The sequence below is a fragment of the Biomphalaria glabrata genome, chromosome 9, assembly GCF_947242115.1.
Source record: "Biomphalaria glabrata chromosome 9, xgBioGlab47.1, whole genome shotgun sequence".
NCBI classification, from domain to species: domain Eukaryota; kingdom Metazoa; phylum Mollusca; class Gastropoda; family Planorbidae; genus Biomphalaria; species Biomphalaria glabrata.
In genome coordinates, this window is record NC_074719.1 from 29,687,607 (window position 1) to 29,711,750 (window position 24,144).

Genomic DNA, 24,144 nt, shown 5'->3' on the forward strand with positions numbered 1-24,144 from the left:
CTTTTCAAAGTTTGTTTCATTGTGTGATATATTTTATAATAGTTTTCAATTGTTAGAAAAGCCTGTTCTAGACTTGGACATTTTTTCGCTCTCTAAGATGGTGTGTTCTTGACATCATATAATTGACATATTGCATCTTTTTCTGAATTTTTAGGAAAACTTCTTTTGCTAGTACACGACTGGTCCTGTGTTGTTCAATATTTGTGTGTGTTAATGTAATCAAATGTAAGAGCCCAATAAACGGAACATGGAATCTGAATTATAATTATATAAATAAATAGTTAGGACACGATAGGAAATCAGGCGCGAAAAGATGTTTGTTTCACCAAATAGGTCAAGTTTTGGCTTAGCGACTACGACGTGACTACGACGTGACTAGTAAAAACAAGACTAGGCTTTGAGGTGTAACGCAAGTAAACACACACACATACACGACTTTTAGCTTTAGAAAGAGGCAGGACGTAAGACTAAGACTAAGACTGCTTTATTGATCCTTACGGAAATTTGTTGTGATTACAAGGACTCGTTTCTCATATAAAGACAACACTCAGCTTGACGACTCCATTCATTACGTATTCAACTTAGTATTTGACTTCGATATTTATAAAGAGTAGTAGAGTTCAATTACTGATGCCTTCAAATGATGTGTTAGTGTTGGCTGCCTTGCCCTTTTTAATGCTTATAATACCACACTTATCCAGGTCAAAAGACATACAGATATCGTCACTGAAGCGTTTTACTGTTTTAATACGGTGTGCAATTTTGGCTCGGTTTCTGCATATAGCTTTAAATCATCCATGTGTATAATAGGTGAGATACACATTTTGGACATTTAGTGTCAACCCTAAAACCATTTATAGTGCCATGGAGTAATTTAGCAGGTTAATTGCTAGGCAAAACCAGAGCGAAGATAAGAGTTACCCAGGTATATATACCCAAGTTACCCTGGTATATACCCAAGTTACCCTGGTATATACCCAAGTTACCCTGGTATATACCCAAGTTACCCTGGTATATACCCAAGTTACCCTGGTATATACACCCAAGTTACCCTGGTATATATACCCAAGTTACCCTGGTATATACCCAAGTTACCCTGGTATATATACCCAAGTTACCCTGATATATACCCAAGTTACCCTGGTATATACCCAAGTTACCCTGGTATATACCCAAGTTACCCTGGTATATACCCAAGTTACCCTGGTATATACCCAAGTTACCCTGGTATATATACCCAAGTTACCCTGGTATATATACCCAAGTTACCCTGGTATATACCCATTCTTATGTAGACAGAACGTAATTTATCACCATTATGGTGTAGGTTTATCTTCCAATTATCCGATACAGACTTTCAATATTTTTTTATTCATAGGTTGATTCTATGAATTTCTAGGATTTTTAATAGCCAGTCATGCGAAACTGAGTCGAATCCTTTACTGTATGCCAATAGCGAGTAATGTTTTCCCAAGCTATACATCATCTGACAAATTTCTAGGAAAATCGTTTTCGAGAACCGCGTTCACTCAGAATGTTTTTGAGCCCATGAATTTGCTACCTGAATAGAGGAATTGTAAAAATGAAATAACATCTTTTGTTTTTTTTACTCCAATTTTAGCCAAATTTAAATTTATTTCTTTTATGTATAAAACATTTTAACGGTCAAACTTGCGTTGACTAAAAAGGCACACAGCACTACCCCCATCTGTGTCACAATAAATAGATAGATAGATAGATAGATAGATAGATAGACAGACAGATAGACAAATAGATAGATAGATAGATAGATAGATAGATAGATAGATAGATAAATAGATAGATAGAAAGGTAGATAGATATATAAGATAGATAGATAAGATAGAAAAGATAGATAGATAAGATAGTTAGATAGATAGATAGATAGATAGATAGATAATATAGATAGATAGATAGATAAGATAGATAGATAAGATAGATAGAAAAGATAGATAGATAGATAAGATAGATAGATAGATAGATAAGATAGATAAGATAGATAAGATAGAATGATAGATAGATAGATAGATAGATAAGATAGATAGATAGATAGATAGATAGATAAGATAGAATGATAGATAGATAGATAGATAAGATAGATAGATAAGATAGATAGATAGATAAGATAAGATAGATAAGATAGATAAAATAAGATAAGATAGATAAGATAAGATAGATAGATAAGATAGATGGATAGATAGAAAGATAAGATAGATAGATAGATAAGATAGATAGATAAGATAGATAGATAAGATAGATAGATAGATAGATAGATAGATAGATAGATAGATAGATAGATAGATAAATAGATAGATAAGATAGATAGATAGTGTGACATAATGGGGAAATAACTTTTTTTGATTACTTGTAAAGACAGGGGTGATTCCCCTTACGTAGTGTATAAAAGGCCTTGCAAACTGCTTAGTTGCCACTTGCTGCTGAGTTACCAGCTTGACCACCTGTGTTGTGAATAGTATATTTTTCTGTTAGTGGTCGTGTGTCATGGGGTACTCGGAGAAGTGTGCCCTGCTCTGGAGATCTTTGGGCTAAGTATATCTTTATTTTAGAAGAGTTGATTAAGTGTTCTGTCAGTTGTCAATGTAATTGTACATGGCGATTAGAATAGAAAGTCCCCCCAACAGTAGGCCTATAGAAAACCACAGATCACGTCTTAACGTTTTACATTGCTTCTTTCGCGTAAAACTTTTGGGCTATTATAGGCTTGGAAGAAAGTCTTTGCAGTGTAACTTCTAATATGGTTACTTTCTGACATTTAATTTTGCAATTAATATATTCATTATGGCTCTGAGACATGGACACTATACAGAAAACAACTAAGACTTCTTGAGTGCTTTCACCAAAGATGCTTGCGCTTCATCATGGACATACGGTGGCAGGACCGCACTATAAAAAGCGATGTCCTTGCCAACGCCGGTATGGACAGTATAGAGGGACTTCTTATGGTCCGGCAGTTGCACTGGGTAGGGCACGTATCCCGTATGGGAGACGAACGTATGCCAGAGGCAGTCTTTTTTTGGTGAGCTAAAAGGTGGTCGACGTAACAGAGGCGCCTCACGGAAACGCTTCAAAGACCAGCTTAGGTGTCATTTTTTCCTTGGCTGCCATAGAAGAGAGCACCTGGTTGTATGCGGCCTCCGAGCGAGACATCTGTAGGTCACAGCTGGGGCTGCGCAGCCACGGGAAATACTGCATTCCTCACTAATCTTCGAACTCGAAGACAAGCCTTATTATTATGGCTTTAGTAAGAATCATCAAGTGATGCGAAATCTCGCATGTTATAGTGTAAGTTATAGTGTAAAACGTGCACCCAGTAACAAAGTAAAATCGCGCATTTTTTTCTAAGAGACTTAAAAACATCGCGTTAGTGTTCTAAAGAAGCGTTATTATGACTGACTCACTGATCCTTAGATCTCTTAAACTGTCGTACTGACTGTCTCACTGATCCTTAGATCTCTTAAACTGTCGTACTGACTGACTCACTGATCATTACATCTCTTAAACTGTCGTGTGACTGACTCACTGATCATTACATCTCTTAAACTGTCGTGTGACTGACTCACTGATCATTACATCTCTTAAACTATCGTACTGACTGAATAACTGATCCTTAGATCTCTTAAACTGTCGTACTGACTGACTCACTGATCCTTAGATCTCTTAAACTGTCGTACTGACTGTCTCACTGATCCTTAGATCTCTTAAACTGTCGTACTGACTGACTCACTGATCATTACATCTCTTAAACTGTCGTACTGACTGACTCACTGATCATTACATCTCTTAAACTGTCGTACTGACTGACTCACTGATCATTACATCTCTTAAACTGTCGTACTGACTGACTCACTGATCCTTAGATCTCTTAAACTGTCGTACTGACTGACTCACTGATCATTACATCTCTTAAACTGTCGTACTGACTGACTCACTGATCCTTAGATCTCTTAAACTGTCGTACTGACTGACTCACTGATCCTTAGATCTCTTAAACTGTCGTACTGACTGACTCACTGATCATTACATCTCTTAAACTATCGTACTGACTGACTCACTGATCATTACATCTCTTAAACTGTCGTACTGACTGACTCACTGATCATTACATCTCTTAAACTGTCGTACTGACTGACTCACTGATCATTACATCTCTTAAACTGTCGTGTGACTGACTCACTGATCATTACATCTCTTAAACTATCGTACTGACTGAATAACTGATCCTTAGATCTCTTAAACTGTCGTACTGACTGACTCACTGATCCTTAGATCTCTTAAACTGTCGTACTGACTGTCTCACTGATCCTTAGATCTCTTAAACTGTCGTACTGACTGACTCACTGATCATTACATCTCTTAAACTGTCGTACTGACTGACTCACTGATCATTACATCTCTTAAACTGTCGTACTGACTGACTCACTGATCATTACATCTCTTAAACTGTCGTACTGACTGACTCACTGATCATTACATCTCTTAAACTGTCGTACTGACTGACTCACTGATCCTTAGATCTCTTAAACTGTCGTACTGACTGACTCACTGATCCTTAGATCTCTTAAACTGTCGTACTGACTGACTCACTATCATTACATCTCTTAAACTGTCGTGTGACTGACTCACTATCATTACATCTCTTAAACTATCGTACTGACTGACTCACTGATCATTACATCTCTTAAACTGTCGTACTGACTGACTCACTATCATTACATCTCTTAAACTATCGTACTGACTGACTCACTGATCATTACATCTCTTAAACTATCGTACTGACTGACTCACTGATCATTACATCTCTTAAACTGTCGTGTGACTGACTCACTGATCATTACATCTCTTAAACTGTCGTGTGACTGACTCACTGATCCTTAGATCTCTTAAACTGTCGTACTGACTGACTCACTATCATTACATCTCTTAAACTATCGTACTGACTGACTCACTGATCATTACATCTCTTAAACTGTCGTGTGACTGACTCACTGATCATTACATCTCTTGAACTGTCGAACTGACTGACAAGACATTTCATATCTCCTAGGCGCTAACAACCTGGCCACCGCTATTCGTGAAAAACCGCAAGCTTTTGATCAAACCGTTGTATTTTATTTGCGGTATTTCCCCAAAGGCCTCAATCTAGACATAAAGCATGAGCTATCACGAAATAGGACTTCCTGTATATTAGTTCTTTTCTCGTAGGTGAACTTTTTAAACTTGCCTTAGGTCACTTCCGCTTCACTTTAGACGCTGACTAATTCAAATTTTAAAATAATCCAAATAGTATAAACAAGAAAAAAAAACACAATACCTCCATTATAGAACTTAAAATAAAAAAATATATAAAAATTTGATTCAAACCGTATTTTGTGTGAGCCTGTGCTTTTGATACCAACAGCTGCTTGAACGAAAGATGTTACCCATTCGGCGGCCAGCGGGCAATGCAAACGAGTGCCATGATTTATTGGTACTTTCATATTATAAACATCTAGATCTAGACTTCTACGTCTGACTTCTCCATGTTTTTTTTTTATTTAATTATTCCATTGATACTCCTTTAAATCTAGACTTGGAAGATGATGCGCAAACTTCTCCTGAACATGAACCTAGTTATTAAATTATTAATTAATTAAACTCTTGAATCAATAATGTCTTGAATTCGGAAGTTTCCTAACGCGATAGTCCTTTCAAAATTGATGTTGGTTCTAGTTTTAAGTCTAGTTCTCAAGCCAAACTTACATTTTTTTTTAAAATTATAACGGTATTACTAGAGTTTTTCCCATGTGGCCAACGAGCTAGTCATTCTTTTAAATTTCTAGAAAAAAATTGTTAGAGCTGTTTTTGATATCAGCATTCATGTTCCGCACTCCATGAAATTATGACTTGAATACAGGTATTGTAAAAAGATAGATCTAGATCTATTGTCATTTCGCTACATTCAAAATGGTTAAAAATGAACACAATAAAATACAACTGATAGTTCTGTTTCTTTACAGAACACAATTAAATACAACTGACAGTTCTGTTTCTTTACAGAACACAATAAAATACAACTGATAGTTCTGTTTCTTTACAGAACACAATAAAATACAACTGATAGTTCTGTTTCTTTAGAGAACACAATAAAATACAACTGATAGTTCTGTTTCTTTACAGAACACAATAAAATACAACTGATAGTTCTGTTTCTTTACAGAACACAATAAAATACAACTGTTAGTTCTGTTTATTTAGAGAACACAATAAAATACAACTGTTAGTTCTGTTTCTTTAGAGAACACAATAAAATACAACTGTTAGTTCTGTTTCTTTAGAGAACACAATAAAATACAACTGATAGTTCTGTTTCTTTAGAGATTACAATAAAATACAAATGTTAGTTCTGTTTTTTTAGAGAACACAATAAAATACAACTGTTAGTTCTGTTTCTTTAGAGAACACAATAAAATACAACTGTTAGTTCTGTTTCTTTAGACAACACAATAAAATCTAACTGATAGTTCTGTTTCTTTAGAGAACACAATAAAATACAACTGATAGTTCTGTTTCTTTAGAGAACACAATAAAATACAACTATTAGTTCTGTTTCTTTACAGAACACAATAAAATACAACTGATAGTTCTGTTTTTTTAGAGAACACAATAAAATACAACTGATAGTTCTGTTTCTTTAGAGAACACAATAAAATACAACTGATAGTTCTGTTTCTTTAGAGAACACAATAAAATACAACTATTAGTTCTGTTTCTTTACAGAACACAATAAAATACAACTGATAGTTCTGTTTCTTTACAGAACACAATAAAATACAACTGTTAGTTCTGTTTATTTAGAGAACACAATAAAATACAACTGTTAGTTCTGTTTCTTTAGAGAACACAATAAAATACAACTGTTAGTTCTGTTTCTTTAGAGAACACAATAAAATACAACTGATAGTTCTGTTTCTTTAGAGATTACAATAAAATACAAATGTTAGTTCTGTTTCTTTAGAGAACACAATAAAATACAACTGTTAGTTCTGTTTCTTTAGAGAACACAATAAAATACAACTGTTAGTTCTGTTTCTTTAGAGAACACAATAAAATACAAATGTTAGTTCTGTTTCTTTACAGAACACAATAAAATACAACTGTTAGTTCTGTTTCTTTAGAGAACACAATAAAATACAAATGTTAGTTCTGTTTCTTTAGAGAACACAATAAAATACAACTGTTAGTTCTGTTTCTTTTACTTTTTACCTTTACCTATCCCTTAGTCTGTTGGACCGTTGGGGCACCAGGCAAGATTTGTCGACCGTCTTTCTCCATTCCTCCCTTTTTTTTGCCTTGATCAGAACCTCTCTCAATGGCAGGCCTGTCCATTCTTTAATGTTGTCCTCCCATCGCTTTTTCTGTCTGCCTCTTCTTTTTTTTTCCTGGCACTGTTCCCTGAAGAAAGGTCTTTGCGAGCCCCGTAGATCTCAGGAGATCCAGAGATACTAAATGTCCCGACAGTTTCCAACATTGACGACTATCCGATTCTTCGCTCGGAAGTAGCAGCAGCAGTAAAAGCCCTGAAAAAGGGAAAATCGGCCGGAGTTGACAACATTCCTGGCGAACTTCTTCAGGCGGGAGGAGAAACTATGATAAACGCACTCTATATGATTTGCAACAAGATCTGGCAATCAGGAGATTGGCCCAAACCCTGGACCCAATCACTCATAATAACCCTTCCAAAGAAAGGCAACTTACAACTCTGTCAAAACTATCGCACCATCAGCCTCATAAGTCACCCCAGCAAAGTTTTGTTAAAAATCATATTAAACCGGCTAAAACCGATAGCAGACAACATCATATCAGAAGAACAAGCAGGTTTTAGACAAGGTCGCAGCACAACAGAGCAAATCCTAAACCTCAGAATACTCTGTGAGAAATATCTCCAACACCAAGAGAATCTTTTCCATGTCTTTATTGATTTCAAGAAAGCTTTCGATCGAGTATGGCACGGAGCACTCTGGGCGACAATGGAAAAGTACAACATTAATAAAAACATAATCAAAGTTATCCAGAACCTCTACAAGGAGGCCACCAGTGCGGTGTACTTCAACAATAATATTGGGGACTGGTTCAAAACCACAGTTGGAGTAAGACAAGGCTGCCTACTGTCACCAACACTCTTCAATATCTTCCTTGAAAGGATAATGGAAGATGCCCTCGAGGGCTATGAAGGTACTGTTTCTTTAGAGAACACAATAAAATACAACTGATAGTTCTGTTTCTTTAGAGAACACAATAAAATACAACTGTTAGTTCTGTTTCTTTAGAGAACACAATAAAATACAAATGTTAGTTCTGTTTCTTTACAGAACACAATAAAATACAACTGTTAGTTCTGTTTCTTTAGAGAACACAATAAAATACAAATGTTAGTTCTGTTTCTTTAGAGAACACAATAAAATACAACTGTTAGTTCTGTTTCTTTAGACAACACAATAAAATCTAACTGATAGTTCTGTTTCTTTAGAGAACACAATAAAATACAACTGATAGTTCTGTTTCTTTAGAGAACACAATAAAATACAATTGATAGTTCTGTTTCTTTAGAGAACACAATAAAATACAACTGTTAGTTCTGTTTCTTTAGAGAACACATTAAAATACAACTGATAGTTCTGTTTCTTTAGAGAACACAATAAAATACAAATGTTAGTTCTGTTTCTTTAGACAACACAATAAAATCTAACTGATAGTTCTGTTTCTTTAGAGAACACAATAAAATACAACTGATAGTTCTGTTTCTTTAGAGAACACAATAAAATACAACTATTAGTTCTGTTTCTTTACAGAACACAATAAAATACAACTGATAGTTCTGTTTTTTTAGAGAACACAATAAAATACAACTGATAGTTCTGTTTCTTTAGAGAACACAATAAAATACAACTGATAGTTCTGTTTCTTTAGAGAACACAATAAAATACAACTATTAGTTCTGTTTCTTTACAGAACACAATAAAATAAAACTGATAGTTCTGTTTTCTTTAGAGAAAACAATAAAATACAACTGTTAGTTCTGTTTCTTTAGAGAACACAATAAAATACAACTGTTAGTTCTGTTTCTTTACAGAACACAATAAAATACAACTGATAGTTCTGTTTCTTTAGAGAACACAATAAAATACAACTGATAGTTCTGTTTCTTTAGAGAACACAATAAAATACAAATGTTAGTTCTGTTTCTTTAGAGAACACAATAAAATCTAACTGATAGTTCTGTTTCGTATATACTACGAAATGTCGAATTATCCCCGAGTAAAAAAGCGGCTATCTCTTCAAATAGCATGTTCGAATGTCCACACAATGCAGGACAATGTCGTGAACGATTGCCCGCAACGGATCTCTGTTCTAGTGGCAATGAAACAACTGTCACGGCTGGGCTTGGACGTTGCTTCCCTTAGTAAAGTACGTCTGGCAAGTCAAGGATCACTGAGAGAGAGGGGAGCTGGTTACACTCTCTACTGGTCTGGGAGAAGCCTCGAGGAAAACAGATAATCTGGAGTAGGCCCAATTATAAAGTAAACTATCCCCAGCAATCTTTAGAACATACGTATTGGTCACTCTGGTCAATTGATGTCCCTTAGACTTCCACTGGATGGATCTAGGCTCCTTACAGTGATTAGCATCTACGTTCCTGCTATCGGACCCGAGCGTGAAAGGACCAATTTTATGGTGACTTGAAGCAAGTCTTGGGAAAGGTGAACACAACGGACAAACTTGTTGTCTTGGGTGAATTCAACGCCCGAGTGGGCAGTGACTACAGCACATGGTATTGGTAATTGTAACGATAGATTATTGCTGAAACTCTTTTCGAAATTCCAACCCGTGGTTACCAGTACCGTTTTCCAAAAACAACAACAACAAAAGTTTCATGACACCCGCGCTCTCAACGTTGGCATCTAGTTGACTATAGACTAGTCAAGCAATGCGATGTTGGTGAAGTAATGCCCATCTGAGCTATGTCTAGCGCTGACTGTTATACAGACCACCACCTTCTTCATTGCCAGTTCAATATCTCAATCAAAGCTCAAAAAAAAAAAATACTACCTTCGGACTAGGAAGCTACATATCAAAAGGTTGTTGATTGTACAGGACAAATTATAGTGGATGTACAGGACAAGTTTGTGGATGTACAGAACAAGTTGGTGATGATTTTCAATCCGATAGTTCTTGTTGCTCCTTCACAAAATTCGCTGATGATGCGGCTCTTCTTGCCCTGCTCTCAGAGAGCTCAAACGTAAATGAATATTTCAAAGAATTAGAACACATTGAGGAAACAGCGGCGTATGCTACGCCGTGGGTCGACTTTATATATATATATATATATATATATATATATATATATATATATATATATATATATATATATATATATATATATATATATATATATATATAATTCTCTGTATGGCTCAACCATTCCTGACAAAAAAGGGCAGCAAAGATTACGATTACTAAGAAAACTGTCCTCGTTTAATGTTAGCGAAAAGTCCTTGGCTATGTTTTATCACGCTCATATCTGCAATATTTTAAGTTTCAATATCACTGCCTGGTATGGCAATCTGAGCATTAAAAATAAGAATAAACTTTATAGAATCCTAAATGCTTCTGGTAAAATCATTGGCAAAAACAAACCCCATTTGGGCAGTTGTTTGAGACAAACATCTATAAAAAAGCTAACAAGATACTCGAAATAAAGAATCACCCTTTCTGTCAGGATTTTGTGATTTTACCATCACAAAAGAGATACAAGACACCGATAGCAAAGACAAACAGACACAAACACTCTTTTGTTCCCCTGGCAATCAAATCATTAAATAAGAACAATCTGGTATAAACTTGTTCACATGTAAATTATGAGTGAGTCTGGTGTGAATGTACGAGTGGGTACATGAAAAGTGGTTGAAATCCTGGGATGACTCCAACACTGCCAGGGGAGTCTGGCAGCACATGCGCCGCCCAAATCGAGAGGACCCGTAGTGGAGGCTAAAAAGGTCGGAACAAACAATAATAGCGCAGTGGCGTACGGGACACTGCCCCATAGGTGCGTACTTCGCCCGGTTCCGGCCAAATTTTGATGCCCATTGCCGACACTGCGGGGAATCAGAAGAGACGGTGGCGCACGTCTTGCAAGAGTGTCCGCAGCTCCGCGAGCTGCGGGAGGACGTATCTAGTGGATTACTAAATTTGTATGGAAGCTACGAGGCACTACGCCAAACAGCAGAGTTCCGTACCAGGGCACTACGGGAGACCTAGGTCTCCCTGCCTTGTCACCAATTGGAGTTCATCTCAGGTGTGAATGTACACTTTGGTTTCTTATAGTTATAATGTTTTTGTTTGGTGTAATGCACAAATTGTAAGACAAATTTCCATACGGACAATAAAGATTATTATTACTATTATTATTATTATTATTATTATTATCAAGAAGTAAAGGAAAGATCGCTCTTTTATTTCTGCAAGTTGGACTAGAGTTACCCCACGTTACTTTGGAGCGAAAAAAAAAAGGATCAGGGGTGGAGAATAAGTAGTATTCACCGTTACTAAATAGTAGGCAGGACTTAACCATTGGAACAAAGAAGTCACGGAAAGATTACTCTTTTATTGTTTGCAAGTCGGACTAGAGTGACCCCACGCAGCTTTAGCGGTAAAAAAAAAAAGAGGAGGGGAGAACAAGTAATCTACTCTGTATTCACCCGTCACAAAATAGCAGACCGGATTTGACCATTGTGGGGCCCTATGCAAACGGATTTTGCGGGGCACGTTTGGGTACGGATACCGATAATAAGTGAAAATTAAGAGTTTGTATTAGAAAATAAATTCGTCGTTGCATTTTATGCATTCTTTACTACGTACTTAATTACTTTACGAGCCTTGCGTGTAGCCAAGTCATACAGTATATCATAAGAATTCTGTTTCCTACATAGATCACGGGTATTGCATAATGTCGTTATTTTTTATCGCGCGTAGGATTGGCGTTTTCCACATTAAACCCCAAAATGACAATTTGTGTCTACATATTTCAGGAGATTTGTATGTTTTCAAAAGATTTTAATAATTTCCGGGGAAAATTCCAGGAACATTTCGTATATTTTGTAATTTCAGGAGATTTCCATGAGCAGCTCCGGGTAAATCAGGAGGCTGCGGGAAATCTGTTTTAAGTTATAAAATGGCTTAATCTAATAATTTATACACTCAACATTAGCACGGCTTCTATGGAAGTGAGGGGCCCACTGCGGTTGCATAGGTTGCAGTGGCCTTAGGCCGGCCCTGCAAAATAGCAACGTATGCTACGCCGCCGGTCGACTAGTATAATATAGTTTGAATTGAGAAGCCGAAGAAAAGTCATAGAGGGTACGAGAGACTGACACACCACACCTTTTACTTTCACATCCACCTATCCCTATGCCTGTTGAACCTGTTGAACCGCGGGGGCACTACACATGATCTAAGATTCTATGGTGTCGTTAGAACCCCCTAGATCTAACGATATCCATTTTATTAATTTTAATAATTAAATGCAGCACGTAACAGACAGTTGTTAGCAGGTCATTGTGAGGCCTGATAGCCACTGAACTAAAGGGAATTTTGTTTTTTAAAGGAAAAGTTATATTTGTTGAGGCTTTGAATGAGAGACTGGCCCTTTACAAAACAAATTAGATCAATTAGATAATCATTTAATAACATCAGTTAGGTCAGGTTCACATTTAACGTTTCACCTTTACCTACCTCTGTCTACCGCCTTTCTCCATTCTTTCTCCATTCCTCTCTGTCCTTTGTTTTTGATATAATTGTATTCACTGACAGGCCTGTCCATTCTTGATGTTGTCTTCTCATCGCTTTCTCTGTCACCCTCTTCACCTTCTTCCTGGTTCTATTCCCCTGAAGGAAAGTCTTTGTGAGCCCTGAGGACCTTGTACTTTGGCCATAGAGTTTATGTTTTCATTTTTAGACTGTGGTTAGCAGGTTATCGTGGGGTCCAATAGCTGCATTAATCCTGTTTCTAATGTCTTCATTCGTGATGCGGTCTTTGTAATGAATGACTGACAATCACACACACTCAAATACTGACACAGAAACTTCTGAACGGATAATGCAACACCAACACGGGCAATGGAATATTACTCCAGTAATACAACACCAACTATGGCACTTTATACAAAATAAGCACTTTAAGACTAGAATTAATAAACGAAACCTCAGAGATAATATATATAGTTCGTCAATCGTGGTTAGGGTTAGGGATGATGACCACTTTGTCGTCCAGGGGGCTGAGCCCGGAATGTTCGGCTACACACTGGGCAGGTTATTCCAGCTGGAGCTATTCTCATTGGCCTTGCTTTTCTTCTCTGGCGTTTTTCTTCTGCCAGCGTTGTTCTCTTTTTTCACAGTGCTCTGTCATGTGCCTCTGTCTCCAGGTGGCCTGGTCTATGCTGAATGCCTTCAAAGAAGCTTTGAGGGTGTCCCTGAAGCGCTTTCTTTGACCACCTTGCGAGCGCTTTCCTTCGCTTAGTTGGCCATATAAGAGTCGTTTAGGAATGCGGCGGTCTTCCATTCTGAAGACGTGTCCTGCCCATCGCAGATGGGACTGCATCAGGATTGTGTGGATGCTTTGCAGACCCGCTATTTGAAGGACTTCAGTATCTGGTATTTTGTCTTGCCATTTGACATTCAGTATTTTTCTTAGACATGTCTTGTAGAAATGGTTCAGTTTCTTTGCATGTTTTCTGTGCATATATAAGATAATAAAACAGATATAAGAAAAGAATAAACTCTCACTCCCCAAAACAAGTAAGTCTAAGGGAACAACTCCTCTACTTAAGAAGTAAAATACTTGTTTACGGACCAAACACACAGAACGTTTCAACCAAATTCAGATGGTAGCAAACTAAAGCAAACATCCTAAACAAATACTTTGCATCAGCATTCTCAGCTCCAGGAGACAAAGACTTATTACTTAATTTGAACCAAGTAGACAACATAAAAGTTATAGTAGTACAAGAAAATGGAATTCAAAAACTATTAGCCAACGCCAAACCAAATAAAGCATCTGGACCTGATGGTATTCCAGCTAGATTATTCAAAGAACTAAGCAATGAGCTAGCCCCAGTGTTCAAAATACTCTTTCAGGCATCGCTTAACTAGGGCAGAGTACCAAAGGACTGGAAAGAAGCTAATGTCAGCCCCTTATTTAAAAAAGGAGAAAAATCAGACCCAGGAAACTACAGACCAGTATCACTTACCAGCATCACATGTAAAATCCTAGAACACATAATATGTAGCAACATCATAAACCACTTAGACAATGTCCTCACCCCATACCAACATGGCTTTAGGAAATATAGATCATGTGAAACACAACTAATAGGACTAATTGATGATTTTTCAAAAGGTTTAGATAATAGTGAACAAATATATGCTATCTTACTAGATTTTTCCAAGGCTTTTGACAAAGTTCACCACCATAGTTTGCTTAAAAAATTAAAATACTTCGGCATTAATAGTCCACTGCATCAGTGGATTAAAGATTTTCTGATAGGGAGAGAACAAACTGTAATAATAAATGTCTCTAAATCAACACCGATAACAGTAAACTCAGGTGTACCTCAAGGAACAGTCTTGGGTCAACTACTATTTTTAATTTACATAAATGATTTACCAAATTGCATTACTTCAGGAACAAAAGTCAGATTATTTGCAGACGATTGCATAATATATAGAAGAATAAAAACAACACAAGACACAGATATTTTACAAAGAGAAATGGGAATCTAATTGGAGCATGTCTTTCCACCCAGAAAAATGTCAGTTGTTAAGAGTAACAAAAAAACTAAAACAAATTAATTCCACATATCTTATTCATGACAAACCAGTAACACAGACTAAAAACGCAAAATACCTAGGTGTAATAAATGAAAAACTATTATGGAATCCACATATTGATGAAACTATAAAAAAAAATCCAACAAAGCATTAGGGTTTATTAAAAGAAATTTCTATAAATCAAAAAAGAAAATAAAACTAAAATGCTATTTAACCTTGGTTAGGCCAATAATAGAATATGCATCCTCCGTTTGGGACCCCTCAACTCAAGAAAACATTAAGAAACTGTAGCAGTGAGATTCATAACAAACGAATATTCACATTTGACTAGAGTAACACCTTTAGTAAAATCACTAAATTTAGAAAGTCTTCAGGACAGAAGACTCAAAAGTAAAGTAGCAATTATACATAAAACACTGAACCATAATCTTCAAATACAAAAACAAAATTTAATAAAATACTATGAAAGACACAAAGATAAAGGCACACTCCTCGTCCCATATGCTAGGACAAATTCGTACAAATGCTCCTTCTTCGCTAGTGCTATTAGAGCATAGAATGGGTTGCCTGAGCTAGCCAGGAAAACCAGTGACTTGGCAGAATTTAAGTCATTAGTTAATATGCATGATTAAATGCATGACGCGTAGGACGTAATCATCTTCTTTTTTTTAAGTAACGTCTGTATTATATAAGATAAGATAAGAAGGTAAACTGAACAAAGAATGACCAATAAACGTCACCGGCAGTGGCGTAAATAGGGTGGAGGGATGTGGGGGGGGGGAGAATTTGAAAATCATTCCGGGCCCCCACTTGAGGGGGCTCCCAATTGAGTGTTTGAAAATGTTTTTTTTTTACATTAAATAAATAAAATATTACGCAAAATGCAGGGCCCCCCAAAGAGGTCAAGCCTTCCCCGCCCCCAAATGATGGCGAATTCCTAGCTACGCTAATGGTCACCAGTCTTTATGACATTATCAAAGAAATTAAAAAAAGAAAAAAAATCAAAGTTTTAAAATAGAGAGAAAACAAAAACTTGACGGAGTAGAGAGAAAGAAAAATATCACTGTCCTCGTGACACTAGCAACCACTGGCGGATCCAGAACTTTGGAGTGGGGGGGCGATTTTTTTCCAAACCCTAACGCCCAGTAAACCCTAACCCTATGCATAAACGTGCGTACAGCACACATACACACATTTTAGGAAAATAAAAAAAGCAGCATTTCTCAACCTCCGGCGAAAAACAAAACAACTGGGGCAGCGCTATAGGGTTTCCTAGTGGGGCTCGAGGCAATACCCCGACGCAAAAGCGTTCTTGCATTCTTCACTGCAGAAACGCATTCTCCTGACATCTACAGCTCATTATTCATCAATAGAGTTCAATAAATTTTGTTGACAAACTATGATTCTCCATAAAAATAGGACCGCCCCCCCCCACTCAGAGGGCTAGAGTGGGGAGGGCAGTACATGCAATATCCCTCCCCCTCACCCCACCGAATCGGCAATATACCAGAAAGCGATTGACATAATATAAAATGTATATATTAATTGAATTAATTTTGTTCACAAACTATGATTTCTCCATAAAAGTAGAACCGCCCCCCCCACTCAAAGGGTTTAGGTGGGAAGGGCAGTAAAGGTATTCGCCCCCCCCCCCCAATCGACAAACAGGGAACGACATAATATAAAGATCGGTTAAAATATTAATAACAAGTTTTAATCATATAGATATTTAATTGATTCTGTTAGCAAGCTGTGATTTCTAGAAATAAATTGGACCGCCCCCCCCCCACTCGAAAGTGTATTGGGGGCGGGATTGATATCATCACCCCTTCCGACCACACCAAATCGGCCAACATACTAGAGGGGGGGGCGAAATAATCTAAAAATAGGTTGAAATATAAATAATTAGTATATATTATTAACATAAGTAATAAATTCGTATACAAATTGAGGGGGGGTCGGCCGAGTGGGGGGGGGCGATCGCCCCTACCGCCCCCCCCCCTGAATCCGCCAGTGCTAGCAACATTGCAACACAATGGATATTTCTATCAGAGTACTTTGAAGCTTCTATCTCCGAACTAATACAATAACAACTTACGTGTAACCAACTGCCTTTTCTATTCAATGGTGTATTCTTGCTATTTCACTATTGCAGGCTACTGACGTACAGGATTCAAACTGTGAATGTAAAATGGAAAGAAAAACACATTTTACTTTGAAACTACAAATATTAAATATAGACTTCAAAGTTAATGGTACAACAGTCAAAGTGTCTATTATAAATATATGCACCCTTAGGGGCTGTACAAAAAACAACAACACTTTAAGCCAGGTAGAGACGACTTGTCTGTGAATTAAAAACATGCACTTTTTTCATTTACAACGCGTCATTTTCCCAGTTTTTTAGACTAGAAATTGACTCAAGATATGTTTTTTTGGAAAACTTCAAGTGAGAAGGTTGTATATCTGGAGCAGTAAGGGGTCCAACATTAAGAAATGAAATGAACCAATAAGATGTTTTAGTTTTTTGATAAATTTGGCAAAAACAAATCGAGTGAATTAAGAAATCGTGCAAGCAGAGAATTTATTTGGATTCTAAAAGAACGAAGAAACTATTGGTCTCGTGATCGTAGTGAATAGATTAAGAATAGACAGCCAGAAAGAAATGACATTCTAAATTCTTGTTGTCATTAGCAGTTAGGTAGGGCAAAGAAGGCAGCTGTTAGGTAGGGCAAAGAAGGCAGCAGTTAGGTAGGGCAAAGAAGGCAGCAGTTAGGTAGGGCAAAGAAGGCAGCAGTTAGGTAGGGCAAAGAAGGCAGCAGTTAGGTAGGGCAAAGAAGGCAGCAGTTAGGTAGGGCAAAGAAGGCAGCTGTTAGGTAGGGCAAAGAAGGCAGCAGTTAGGTAGGGCAAAGAAGGCAGCTGTTAGGTAGGGCAAAGAAGGCAGCAGTTAGGTAGGGCAAAGAAGGCAGCAGTTAGGTAGGGCAAAGAAGGCAGCAGTTAGGTAGGGCAAAGAAGGCAGCAGGTAGGTAGGGCAAAGAAGGCAGCAGTTAGGTAGGGCAAAGAAGGCAGCAGTTAGGTAGGGCAAAGAAGGCAGCTGTTAGGTAGGGCAAAGAAGGCAGCTGTTAGGTAGGGCAAATAAGGCAGCTGTTAGGTAGGGCAAAGAAGGCAGCAGGTAGGTAGGGCAAAGAAGGCAGCAGTTAGGTAGGGCAAAGAAGGCAGCAGTTAGGTAGGGCAAAGAAGGCAGCAGGTAGGTAGGGCAAAGAAGGCAGCAGTTAGGTAGGGCAAAGAAGGCAGCAGGTAGGTAGGGCAAAGAAGGCAGCTGTTAGGTAGGGCAAAGAAGGCAGCTGTTAGGTAGGGCAAAGAAGGCAGCAGGTAGGTAGGGCAAAGAAGGCAGCAGTTAGGTAGGGCAAAGAAGGCAGCAGTTAGGTAGGGCAAAGAAGGCAGCTGTTAGGTAGGGCAAAGAAGGCAACTGTTAGGTAGGGCAAAGAAGGCAGCAGGTAGGTAGGGCAAAGAAGGCAGCAGGTAGGTAGGGCAAAGAAGGCAGCTGTTAGGTAGGGCAAAGAAGGCAGCTGTTAGGTAGGGCAAAGAAGGCAGCTGTTAGGTAGGGCAAAGAAGGCAGCTGTTAGGTAGGGCAAAGAAGGCAGCAGGTAGGTAGGGCAAAGAAGGCAGCAGTTAGGTAGGGCAAAGAAGGCAGCTGTTAGGTAGGGCAAAGAAGGCAGCTGTTAGGTAGGGCAAAGAAGGCAGCTGTTAGGTAGGGCAAAGAAGGCAGCTGTTAGGTAGGGCAAAGAAGGCAGCAGGTAGGTAGGACAAAGAAGGCAGCAGGTAGGTAGGGCAAAGAAGGCAGCAGTTAGGTTCAGGAAGCAATATGACTGTAAACTGAAGAAGTTTGAATTCTGACTGAAGATATAGAGCTGATGGATTGGCAGAAAGCTCAATTAATGATCTGGTTGATAGAGCATTGAAGTGTTGTCTACGATGTCATTATAACTAGTGTTATAGTGTTACTGTGTATGAAACAATTGTAGGATGTATACTTTGGCACCATTTACAATATTGTCAAGGAATATTGATGAAGTCGAGGAGACGAAAGGGAGATAACCCTTGTGGGTTTAAAGCAGGCGCTCCTGTAGACTTTCATTGAATAAATTAAAATCTTTTAGTTCAATCTATTGGGTGTATTTCAATTAGAAAATGAAAAATCTTTAAACCAATTGAGTCTGGCAACAAATATGAGCTGACATTCTCCAAATCTGTTGGGTACGGCACTAATGGCTATAGGAAATAAAAATCTTGCTTAATCACTATATGCTTTGAGTAAAACTCTAAGCTATGCTGAGAAAGATTTCTTTATTGAACAGGCGAAGCACACACAGACACACACACACACATATATATATAGTGTGAAGATATCTTATATATATATATATATATATATATCTTTTTTATACAAGTATTAATTCAAAGAAGAATACTGAAACAATAAATACGAAACTTTAATTCTGGAACAAGTTATCCAGTGGCGTCACTAGGGGGTGCGGTCAGCACCGGGTGACACCCGTAAAGGGGGGGGGGGTGACACCCAAGAAAAAAAATGCACTTTTTAAATAACTGACAATTAAAAAGCATAAATGGCAGTGGCTAAAAATTGGAAAATGTTATTCACAATCAGGGCCGCCGCTACCTATTGTGCAATGTGTGCAGTGCGTGCAGGAGCCGACTTTAGGGGGCGGCCAAATCATTATCCCAAAGTTACTTTTTTTTTATAATTTAGTTAAATAGAACAAATTACTTAAATATTTTAAATAGGTTCTAATTATTCCATTATCCTTTGAAAATTTAAACGACATTTGTACATAAGAAATTATTTTGGAAACTAGAACAAATAAAATAGAGTAGCGTGCGAGGGATTCTCACGGATTTTTCCATAAGCGCCTGCTCATTTCTGGCTTTGAATTTTCGCGGGTTGTTTGTAATATTTGTTTTGAGTTGAATAGCCAGCCCTATTTACAAAAAGTCAATTTTAAAAACCTTTTCACTAAGGGGGGGCGGCGCTAATTTCTTTCATATGGAGGGCGCAACGTCCTGACAAAAAGGGGGGGATATAGAGTGTGTTTCCTAGGTGCGGTGAGAAGAAGCTAAGCGATGGATTGGTTGGTTCTGCAGTGACACTGATGAAGTTAACGTACCTAGTGCCAATGTGAGACGATCTGAAGACATGAAAGAGAAAGACTTGGTTGTGAGCTAGATTTTGTTTTAAATATCAGTTTCTATTTCATGACTATTAGATCTAGATCTTATCTCAAGTTCAATCGTGAATAATAACAGTTCTATTGAGTCATGACCTCATTGTGAAAGCCGTCATCGCTCCTCTGGGCTACAGCTTCTAATGGGTTCTCGAACGAAAATGTTGTTATCTAGGGAGTCGCCACCCTGGAATGTGAGAAACACTGCCTTACTATGTTTTATATCAAGTCATTGTTTAAGTGACTTGTATTTTGGATTATTTACTTTGTATTAAACTCAAGAAAAATATTCAGAGCTGAATAGCTTCATTTGTTGGATAAATTTGTTGACAACTCTGTATCCATGTATATCGAATGATTGTGGATACAATGCACATCTCCCTAAAATACAATTGTAATAATTATTATGAAAGTGTACAGAACATTGAAAAAGTTCCATTGTCAATGGCTTTTGTATTTCCAGCTTTTTTCTTGGGATTATGCTTGAACTTATAAAAACAGATTAGTGAACATCTCCACGTCCAGACCATAGAACACTGAGGTCGTTGAGAAGTCAAAGTGATCGAGAAATTGTATACAGATCATGATCAATTACACAATTCGTTGTAATATACCTCCGCAGCACATCAATTATAATCGTTACAAATACAGGAGCATAAGTGAGTAGTCAGAACGAGATCAGTTTTTAATGTTTATCACAAAGACCCAAGATGTCTTATTTCTAAATGCATGTAAGTCCGAAATTGTTCTCAGTGTAAGATTCCTAGTTATACTTGAGGGCTACAACAACGATGCGAATATGAAAATGCAATGGTCAACAAAAGATTTCAATCAAAGGATACTGTTATGACTTTGCCATGCGCACCGCCATCCAAGATAGTGCAGAAAGAATGTGCACACTATCTGTGACTAAACAAGTCGGATGTTGACATTAGGAGAAAAACGATTTCCGCCAATATGGAGATGCTGTACTCAAGGCAGATGCCCTTTGTGTTTGTCATGTCTCCGTGTAAATAAACGCCTTTGTCTCGTTGAGTTGCCTCACTTAAGTTATTACAATTGGTGTCAGAAGTGGGATCATAGGCGACTCAACGAGAGGAGGTGGGATTCTAGCACAATGGCATCTTTGAAACAACTAGACAAGCTCTTAGTTAAAGAGCTAAGGCTGGAACTTCGTTACAGATGCCTGAAGCTTGGTGGTAGCAAGGAGGTGCTTACAGCTCGTCTTCGGCAAGCCCTGATCAATGAAGACGAAGATCCGGAGACCTACCTATTTGAAATTGAACCGGAGATTTATGAGCTTATTGGCAAGATAAATGAAGGTATTGATGCATTTTGTGAACAAATTAACAGTATGGGGAACAAGGTAGATAAAATGGTGTCTCAAGTGAAAGAAAGAGTAGACTCGTTGTTAAAAGAGCAGTTGCCTGTAGACTCGTTGGTTAAGAAGTTGCGTGGTCAAGACTGTGGCTGCACAAACAGTGGTGACGGAGACGCTGGGGATTTGAGCGCCGTCTGTGTTGTGGGCAAGTCTTGTGGCTGTGACTTTCAAGACGAGAAACGTGATGGCGATTGCTGTGATGATCTTAACGGGATGTACCGAGTCGAACGGAAAGAGACAAATGAAGAAACTGGGGACTGTTACGTGCCTGAAGCGTTTGTTCCTGTTGTACCTGTTACCAGTACCTTAACTGAAGTCTGTTATGTGCCTGAAGCGTTTGTTCCTGTTGTACCTGTTACCAGTACCTCAATGAGCCGGACAGATCAAGACAACGTTGGGTCTGCGTTCAAGCCTGTTGCTGTGGACTTTAAGACCTCTGCCTATCTTCCGGTGCCTACGAAGGAAATTCGAAGCTCGTCAACTGCATCCAGAAGTTTACCATGAATTGTACGTGCGGCGCATCACACATAGAATTTAGATGCCAAGAAAACCACCAACAGGGCATATGTACTTCTACCATCATCATCGACATTGGCATAGACGAATGTCAATCGGACTACTCTAAATCTGAGCCGTCAAGAGGAAGACATTTTCCACTTGAAACTGAAGAGACCTGTATTCTGGACGTGAGACTGTTGTCTGAGGATGACTGCGGTGCATTGGACTTTGTTTACAACGTGGCTGCATGTGAACCTGCAGCTCCCTTGAGAGGCGTCTGTCGGGAAGGTCTGCTGAGACAGCGTGTCCAATCAACGGCTGTGCTGAAGAAAACAGTGCTCGACAATATCTCTTTGTGTGTCAAACGGCCACGTCATCGTAGCAACAACAGCCTGGTCAACTGGAGAAAGAAAAAGCGGCACTGGAGGAAAACAATGCGGATGGCTTCGTGGGGAACACGCTCCCTGCCGCCTGTGGCTCCCACTGATCGACCTCCACCTGAACTGTCAAACCTCAGCTGCACTGTTTCTTTTCGGGACGAAAAGTACTAAGACGGGGGCAATGTTATGACTTTGCCATGCGCACCGCCATCCAAGATAGTGCAGAAAGAAGGTGCACACTATCTGTGACTAAACAAGTCGGATGTTGACATTAGGAGTAAAACGATTTCCGCCCAAGGAGAGAGCCAATATGGAGATGCTGTACTCAAGTCAGATGTCCTTTGTGTTTGTCATGTCTCCGTGTAAATAAACGTCTTTGTCTCGTTGAGTTGCCTCACTTAAGTTATTACAATACGTTTGTGTCCAGCTCAGTATTAACGGAATTTTTTTTCTAGAAATAAAAGAGGGGCGGCATTTTTAATTTCGCACTCAGGCGGCCGCAACCCTCGCGGCTGCCCTGTTCACAATTAATAAATAGATCAATATACTTTTTTTTTTATTTCGACCAAACATATTTAAATTTTTTTATGAATTTTTTTCAAAATGCTATAACATACTTAATACATCAAGTAAAACGTGAAACCTTATTTTCAGATGTATACCAGCTGCATGTATGTATAGGAACACTGCTTTGATTTTTAAAAATGTTTACATCGATTCTATTGAATTTGTAGCTTGCACCGTAATATCAAACTGCCAACCAATAGTCACTGTTTAACACATGAAGACATTCTTCAATTATGAAATATTATTAAAATCTCACATTTAATTAATGTAAATTTTGTAGAATCGAAAGTAAATAAGTGGCCATTGAGATTTCTGATGATGATGATGTAATTTCATTGTTCTGTAAAAGAAGCTCTAGAAGAAGGAACCGTTACAATGTGTCAGTCGAATGATATACTTGAATATTTTAGGGGAATTTTCTTCTTTGCTTGTGCTAAAAATGGTTCTGATGCTTCCTAATGGAGACGATTTAGTCACTTAATAACATTAAAAACTGTATTCTTTTGTTGTCGACTAATTTCAACTAATTGTATTGAAATAAAGTTCGTTATTGGAATATGAAAAGACATAGGAAGAATTCATCTGGTTTGGAAAATTTGAGAAACAAAGGACTACATATTCTATGGACAAGGAAGTCGTTGCTATAATTGATGTAAAAAAGAAAAACAATGGATAGATATTTTGCACGGACTGTTTCTATAAACATGTTTTGACCATATTAACAACGCATGTTTATTGAATAAAGAATTGTCTTGACATGATTGAAATGGTATGTAGCCCAAAACCCATAGCTACAACTACATCTATCATGTTACATTTGTAAAAATGTTGTAGCAAACGACGTAAATGATATGAGAGTCAGAATGACCTTTCTATTTGTTTGACTACGCACCTGACATTAGCTATTAGTTATTGAAGAGATGTGTATAAAACTTAATGTATGTGGTCAATATTCTTTTTCAGAAATTAGCTTTTTACCTGCCATTTTTCGATACGATTGAAATACTTTTTCGTTCTGAAATTATTGCAACTAGAGGCGCAGCTTTGAATCTTTTATTTTACCCTATCTGTTTACTTCATTTTTTTAAATTAATTTTTTTTGGGGGGTGGGGGTGGAGATGAACTAGAATGCCAAATATTTACAAGAGTATAGGCCTATCTTTAGACTATTGTC

The 24,144-nt window shown here is 37.9% G+C and overlaps 1 protein-coding gene across 1 annotated transcript in view; it reads left to right on the forward strand.

The window, feature by feature from the left end:
- Positions 1 to 2,549: 2,549 nt before the first annotated feature.
- Positions 2,550 to 24,144, forward strand: part of LOC106069601 (cytosolic phospholipase A2-like) — a 121,302-nt gene continuing 99,707 nt past the window's right edge. The window contains exon 1 of the mRNA XM_056042281.1: positions 2,550 to 2,568. The gene's annotated coding sequence lies outside the window, so the exon portion shown is untranslated. The remainder of the gene's footprint in view (positions 2,569 to 24,144) is intronic.